This window comes from Mytilus californianus, unplaced genomic scaffold, assembly GCF_021869535.1.
Source record: "Mytilus californianus isolate M0D057914Y unplaced genomic scaffold, xbMytCali1.0.p SCAF_8, whole genome shotgun sequence".
NCBI lineage: Eukaryota > Metazoa > Mollusca > Bivalvia > Mytilida > Mytilidae > Mytilus > Mytilus californianus.
Window position 1 is genome coordinate 10,205,958 of NW_026262734.1, and position 9,048 is coordinate 10,215,005.

Here is a 9,048-nt window from a genome sequence, read left to right on the forward strand (position 1 = left end):
TTTTATTGTTGATATTCACCCCATATGTACCAAGTGTTAGATTAGTTTTATTGATATTAAAGAAATTTCTTGGTATTCCTAAACGGAAGATTTTATACACACAGAAGAAGAAGTATACTTAACAACAACATTATTTTCATTTACCTGTGTATAATATGACGCAGGTTTCTTCAAAAGTGATGATTTTCTAAAAATTGTTTGACATTTCACAGTGATATCATACTTTAACTTTGTTTAAACCTGTTTATTCACTTTTGACTTTAATTATTTATCCCTTGTAATTTTTTATTAACTGTGAATGTATTTGCATTCAGGTGTCACAGATCAAATTTATTCGTTCATTGTGTGTTAATTTACGTTTGTTGATTGAGTCAAGCCTTCCAATTGATATTTTATAGTGTGTTTTTCTATGTTGTGATGTTATACTATTGTTTCAGAAAAGGGAGAAGGTTTGGTACCATTAAAACGTTTAATCCCGCTGCAAATGTTTGCACCTGTCCTAAGTCAGGAATCTGATTACAGTAGTTGTCGTCTGTTTATGTAGTTCATATGTGTTTCTCGTTTCTCGTTTTTATATAGATTAGACTGTTGGTTTTTCCGTTTGAATGCTTTTACACTAGTAATTTGTTTGGGGCCCTTTATCATGTTTATAGCTTGCTGTTCGGTGTGAGTCAATGCTCCGTGTTGAAGGCCGTACCTTGACCTATAATGGTTTACTTTTATAAATTGTAACTTGGATGGAGAGTTGTCTCATTGGCACTCATACCACATCTTCCTATATCTAAAGAATGTACAAAACACTTCTGCAAACCTGATATTGTTTCTGATTGAATCGAAAAAGAATGCGAAAAAAAGGTTTTGTGTGTGGACCATTTAAGACCTTACCTTCCCAAACTTGTAGGGTATGCCCTTCGGATTAATCTTAGCTTTTACATGCTTATCAGTTATGTGTTTTTTTTTGTTTTTTTTTCTTCTTTCTATCATTCACTCATGTTTCTCTTTTTATCATTTATTAGCTTGTTGATGTGTTTGTACTAAGTCAAAAATCAGGGCCACCTGTTCATATTTTTAATATTGGTTTTATCTCTAAGTGAAGAAAAAAAACATGTGTTTTTTTTTTGTTTAGTCTGACATATTTTTTTTTTGTTTAGTCTGACATATTATATATATTTATGTACTTTGCATTTTATCATTTGTTTTGTCTGAAATACAGGAAATATTGTAAATAACTATTGTTTATTTTGATAGTTTCTTCTCATACATACGATGAAAGAGAAGTCCTCCTTATAAATTAAGAATACTGCAAGCACTTGGCATCAATCACGTCATAAATTCAATGGAATAGCAGAAATGGAGTTACCCTGCCACCATGGCCACATTATGTATGTGCCTGTACCAAGTCAGGAGCATGTAATTCACATGATTCAGTGGTTGTCGTTTGTTGCTGTATATCATATTTGTTTTTCGTTCATTGGTTTTTTACATAAATCAGGCCGTTAGTTTTCTCGTTTGAATTGTTTTACATTTGTCATTTCGGGGCCTTTTATTGCTGACTATGCAGTATGGGTTTTGCTCTTTGTTGAAGGCCGTACAGTGACCTATAGTTGTTGATTTCTATGTCATCTGGTCTCTTTGTGAGAGTTGTCTCATTGGCAATCATACTTAATCTTCTTATTTTATATTTAGGATAATAAGAAATTATCAAGCCACAAGGATCATATTTCAATGCTAATATTTCATTGGTTTTGTAATCACTAGCATCCTACTTTGAAATAAAACGAACACATTCTCATTTTTATAAGAGTAACACGACGGTTGTTACTAATGGAGCACGAACTGCTGACCTATCTAGGGCACGTAAGTTAAATTAAACCCCAATTTCTGATTGAGTAAGTTTTGCCCAATCTTTGGTTTTCTGTGCAGCGTTTCGTACACTGTTGTTTGTCTTTAGTAATTTTTTTTTCTTTTTGGTCATGTTGTTGTCTATTTTTATTGACTTAGAGGACGACTATTTAGTACTTGATTTTCTGGTGGCCATTATGATTTTGAAAATGAATAGTTTGGCTTGGTAAGAACTGAAAATAAATGACTTTGCACAAGACTTGGGGAAAATGAATATTCTGCAACATTAAATTGCAGGATACAAATGTGTACAAAAGTGAAAATAACAATAAGCATGCGTAGCAACAGATGAAAATAGATTATTTATCCGGAAAATATCCTCCCCCATCCCCAGAATATCAAGTGAACGTGACTTTATGACTTTGTTCGTCCCTTAAATTGTTTCTTGTCCCTCTTTTTGGTTTCTATCATAACTACGTTGACCGATACATCAGTCTTGTCAACGTATTTTTTCCACCAAACAGAAGTTCACCTGGAAACTTTGTTATAAACAATGCCATAATATCTATTCCTGTTGGGATATATATTCCATCACCTTTATTCCGTTAGGAACAAATACTATAATATTTATTCCAGTGGAAATAAAAGTCCATAATGAGGTACTTATATTTCATGACAGTCTGTGTCTCAAATCGCGAAAGACAGGTGTTTGCGATCTAAAATCTTTTGACACAGAATATAGTCGTCTGATCTGAAAATTTACAAGTTTAGTCTTAGTCCATATAATAATTTTCTCTGAGCTGGATTCACAAGGTGTCTGATGCATGTAGAAGGAGATGCTAACCAGGTCGAGTCATCCTATCCAGCTTCATTTTACAGTTTTGTAAATCCATCTTTCTTGCTCCAAATGCATGATTGACAAGTTGATTACATTGGAAAACTAGTGTTGTCTCTAATTTATCAATTACAATTCAAATGATAATAATTTGAATATGTTGAAAAAAGTTTTTATTTTAAAGCACTAGAAAACCCTGAACATATTAACACACAATCAATAATACTGGAAGCTAGAGCATGGACTAAAGCACTTCCAATATAAGTAAAAGTGTTGTTATTTTTCAAGCTAATTAAACTGGAACCTAATATTGCCATAAGAAGGCGTATTGATTTGCACCTAATATGATGTCTTCCTGGTTCTCCACCTACGTAGTTATACACATTTTCTATAGTATAGAATGGTGTATGAAAACTGTATCTATAACATTATATAGTAAGTGTGAGTGACAATAGGCATGAGATGGCAACTGGTGGATTTGGCAATTATTTTGTGTTCCTTTTGATCAAACATCTCTTAACGTAAATCCTTGGCTTTCAAATTTAGATTTTTGAGCGTTTCTGATGAAGGTAAATCCGGAAAAGCGCTTCGGACGAACCACACTTATAAAAAGTTTAATTCTCAGTTGGCAGATGTTTTTAGTTTTGTTATTCCTGACCAACAATTACACAAGGCATATAAATACACCTACTGATTTCTACTCAAACTAGCTGTATAGTGGCTAGTAAGATTATGTTAATAAATGTTAAACTTGCATTTGAATATGAAGGTATTTAAAATCCACTTGGAATTGAAAATTAAAGCCTATATCATATACTTTAAATATTTTTCAAAAAGTTTGCATACTTTCAGAAAACGAAACAATGATGTTGTTGGTGAAGGCGTTTTAGTACAAAATTTCAAATTTTGCATGTTTATGCCAAATTTTGCTTCACTTCATCAAAACAAGTAAAATAACAAAAATACTGAACTCCAAGGAAAATTCAAAACGGCAAGTCCCTTAACAGAGTACGATGTACTTCTCGTTAATAGCTTCTCATATCGATTTTTGTAGTAAATATTAAAAAGAATTGCCAAAATCTGTCAAATTGTGGGTTTTGGCTATCGTCTGGTGTTTATAATAAAGTGATCTATTTACAAATAAGCCATTATATTGTTAAAACCTTAAAGTATTGGGCTGTTACACTGTATTTTTAAGTAAAGATTGAAAGACTTTTTGATAATTGGCCTGGTGTGAAACAAATTTATGGGAAATTGGCCCTTCTCCTTGTACATAACAAAATATATCTGCATTTTCATTTTGGATTTTGTTAGAGTACTGCTCATGCTTTCTAATCGCATTTTGGAATTACTTGTATAACTTGTTTGTATTTTGTATTATTATTTGTACAGGAAGAATTCAAAAATAAGATATGTTTACACTTACAATCAAACACCTTGGTGCAGTTTTTACAGTTTTCACACTACGTGATATTAACAGTTTGACAAAATGATAATTGATTTAACCTTTGTATCATGCAACTAATAAATGCTGTTCGTTGACATTGGATAACATATGTACCAGTAAGGAGTCGAAGCTTGATAGGGAGACATCGAATGTCTTTGGCAGAAGTCTGGACGCTTGCCAGAGCACTGTGTAATTGACCAGTTTTGTGATACGATACGTCTCCACGACAAAATAATCATTCATGAACAAATTTCCTGAAATTTCTTGAATTCACAATTCTGGGAAAGCTAGGTTTATCTATTAGTTGAAATTGAGCTTAAATCTAGCTTTCAATACACTGCCAGTACTCTAAAATCATACTTTGTGTCTTTTGTTGTTTTTTTTTTTGTTAGATTTAAGTACAGATCTGATGATTCAAGCCCTTTCCAACTGATGTTTTGTTTATTCTCATGTTGTGTTGATACACCCGTCCCAGATTAGAGGAGGTATGAGCGCTCACAAACATTTATAATCTTACTACATTCGGTGTAATCGTAGGTTGATGTCTGCCATAATTATACGACCGCAAAACAATTTTGCGGTCGTATATTGGTATGACGTTGGCGTCGTCGTCGTCGTCCGAAGACACATTGGTTTTCGCACTCTAACTTTAGTTTAAGTGAATGGATCTCTATGAAATTTTACCATAAGGTTCAATACCACAAAAGGAAGGTTGGGATTGATTTTGGGGCTTATGGTACCAACAGTTAAGGAATTAGGGGCCAAAAAATAAGCATTTTTGTAACTTCCAGACATAACTTGTGTGTTAGTGTATGGATCTCTCTATCATTGTACCACAATGGTTCCATATCACAAAGGGGATGCTGGGATTGATTTTGGGGGTAATTGCCTCCAAATTTTAGGAATTAGGGGCCAAAAAAGGGAAAAAAAACAAGCATTTTTCTAGTTTCATGACAATAACTTGTGTGTAAGTGTATGGATCTTTCTGAAATTGTACTACAAGGTTCCATATCATAAAGGGAAAGCTGGAATTGAGTGTGGGGGTTATTGCCTCCAAATTTTAGGAATTAGGGGCCAAAAAGGGACAAAAAACAAGCATTTTTTTCTAGTTTCATGACAATAACTTGTGTGTAAGTGTATGGATCTTTATGAAATTGTACTACAAGGTTCCATATCACAAAGGGAAAGCTGGAATTGAGTTTGGGGGTAATTGCCCAAAACGTTTAGGAAAAACGGGCCAAAAAGGGGCAAAAAATAAGCATTTTTCTAGTTTCCAGACAATAACTTGTGTTCAAGTGTATGGATCTCTCTGAAATTGTACTGCAAAGTACCATACCACAAAGGGAAGGCTGGGATTGAGTTTGGAGGTGATGAATCATAAGGGGGTTCAAAAAATTTGGGGGGGGGGGGGGGGGCGGGGATTTTTTTTTCTTTAAAATTTTCCATTTTAAATTGGTTATTTCTGATTTATATATAAAAGCAAATAATAATGATATGGTTTGAATAGGTAAATTAAAAATTTAAGTTCTTCGACCACATTCATTCTGTGTCAGAAACCTATGCTGTGTCAAATATTTAATCACAATCCAAATTCAGTGCTGTATCAAGCTTGAATGTTGTGTCCATACTTGCCCCAACTGTTCAGGGTTCGACCTCTGCGGTCGTATCAAGCTGCGCCCAGCGGAGCATTTTATTAAAATTGAAGTTATCTTCCTTTGTCCATGATTATAGTTGAATCAACTACAATCAATGCTTTATACAATGCAATGTTTAATTTTGACTTCCACTGATAAAACACAGATCAAGTTGAATTTGAGTAGTGTCACTTTAACCATTATTGAGTTATGCCCCTTTATTGTTTATTGTTCTAGTATAAATCACATCATTGGTTTTTTCTCTTGAAATGTTTCACAATTTTTCATCCTATGACCTTTTATATCCTACTCTAAGGTATATTTTTTTCTCTCAGTGTTTAGGGTAATACGGTGACATCCTTGTCCTAAGATCTTTGGTGGACAGTTGTCCCATTGACAATCACACCAAGCCTCCTTATTTGCATATGCATACCTTGTAATGATTAAAAATACCAAATATAGTTGTTCTGTTACTCATAATAACTGAGAGAAAAAATAGTTAAGGACTACGATATAAAACTAAGGAAATGTGGTATGATTGCCAATGAGACAACTATCCACAAAGGTTCAAATGAAGTGGATGTAAGCAATCATAGGCAACCGTACGGCCTTCAATAATGAGAAAAACCCGTACAGTATATTTTATATTTTAGAAGGTAGGAGAGCTAGGTAATTCATATCTTGTATCTTGTATATAAAAGATGCCTTATGATCAGATGCATTCGTCTGTCATATGTCCGTTGTTCTTGACACCCTTTTCAAGTTTCAGCGACTGCTTGACATAATTGCGTGGAGACATATCTTATTACAAAACTGGTTAATTACACAGTGAGGATATTTGTGTTTCGTCTGCGACTGCTGTTGTTTTTGTAAGAGTAGAGTGTAATGTTGACTGCCAAAAACTAAGCATATAGCAATACAATACGGAATTATTATTTTTTAAATTGATTTTCTTCAGATGCTATTTCTTGATCTTTTAGAAGCATCTGTCCAACATTCCATCTGGGAACAATATATATGTTCCTGATTCCATGTAGGTTTAACAAAATTATTGATGTTTATAAATCCAAGATTGTATGTAAAGGTTAACTGCAAAAAAAAGTGTAATCCCAGACTGATGCAAATGTTTATTGAAAAATAACTATGTCCATACTAAAAGATGAAAACAAAATTCTCTATTTTTTTCTTCTATCCATAAAAATTATTTAACCCCAGACTGTATATTAACGTTAGGCTGTTTGTTGACATTGGAGAACATACCGTACTTTGACCTATAATGGTATACTTTTATAAAGTTTGACTTGGATGGAGAGTTGTCTCATTGGCACTCATACCACATCTTCATATATCTATATATGTACCAGTAAGGAGTCGAAGCTTGATAGGGACACATCGAATGTCTTTGGCAGAACGCTGGACGCTTGCCAGAGCACTGTGTAATTAACTAGTTTTGTGATAAGATATGTCTCCACGACAAAATGTTGCAGGCTCAGCAACAATTATGTCAAGCAGTCGCTGAAACTTAAAAATAGTATCAAGAACAAAAGACATATGCCAGACGAAAACATCTGATCATAAGGCATCTATTATATACAAGATAAGAATTACCTAGCTCTCCTACCTTCTAAAATATAAAGCTTTACACAAAACCTGACATATGCATTGCTTTCATTGTGCCCGAATCATCTACTTTCTGCATTCTGTGATTTTCCTCATAGGAAAGACAAAGAACCTTTTTATGACATTCTTTACATTTATAGATAGATTTGTCATTCTATACATTAATGGATCAATTTTACAAAATTTTAATTGATTGTACCTCTGGAATATAAATGCTACATATATCATTTCTTATGAAAATATATGAATGGGTAGGGATCCCCGCTTTCTTTTTTGCATGTCTCATTTATATTGATATGTTAATGTTTTTATTGCTTGTGAATATGCTGATCTGCTCTTTATATTGCAATTGCTTTGTCTGTATTGATATGTTATGCTTTCAATAACTGTGTGTGTTTTATATGTATATGTTGCATTGCTTCATATGCTGCATGTGCTTTTTATTTATTGATATGTAATGCTTGTATTGATTGTATGTGCTGTCTATATGTATATATGTTGTTATTCAATGATTGATCCTGTTATGTTATTATACAGTCAATGAGCTCAAAAGACCGCATGTTCTATGTTGAATGTATATGTATATATGAAAACACAACTTTAAATAAAAATTATTTGACTTTACCTGTACCTTATGACTCTTTACAGGAGTTGTATGTCCATAAATAATAACTTGTGCCCAATTTATTTTGTTAATGAAAATTATTTGTTTTTTTAAATATAATTAATAGATGCAAAATCAGTAAATCTCTACATGAAAGAAAGTATACTGTTATAATACATGAAAAACCTGGTTGTTTTTGGTTACTGTGTTGTTGGTTCCTATCTGATTGATGAATAACCCACATTTTTACATTCATATTTCATTTAATCATATGACATGAGCTCCATTCTCCTTATAAAATTGTGATTCTATTGTCAGTTAGATTCTTTCAGACACTTTATCTAATATTTTTGTCTTAAATTTTGAGCTTACAAAATGGGTAAATGCACTCAAACTGTGGTTGAAACTCCTTCAGGAAAAGTTGAAATCAACCAGTTTTGGTGTGTCTGGTTGTGAAGCTCACAAACATTTATGTCTTTGACTTCCTGAAATCTCCACTTTTGACTGAGTGACAGTTCCCAAGCTACCATTGACAGAGTACCTAGTGGTTTGGCATTGACAATTTTCAGTACACAAATAGTGTAAGTGTACTAAAACTAAGGTTGCCACCCACTTTAGCAAAGTTGATGAAAGTAAATTTTCTACCAAAAAAGTATAGGTCAATATGCTTTATATACTCACTATATCTTATGTAATTGGCTGACCATATTTCTTATCTGGAACTTGTCAGATGAAGTCTATTTCCAAAACATGTTTCTTACATTATATACTGAAAATGGTATGATATGCTTTCTTTAAAACCACTGAGCTGATAAAACTGTGAGTGAACTGTCAGTCCCCAAATTTACCCTCCACCAAATTACCAGTACTCTGCTATTGTCAGGATCATTATGATTACAATAATATATTATGACTTCTTTCAGTTAATTAATTATGTAGCTGTACAGAAACTGAGGTTACAACTCCTTCACACATAGCCAATGTAGGCCAATTTTTTCCTGCTTGAAACAATGACAGTTTTGACAAGAAAAAAAAACAACACAAGTAAATTAAAGTACAGCAAGCA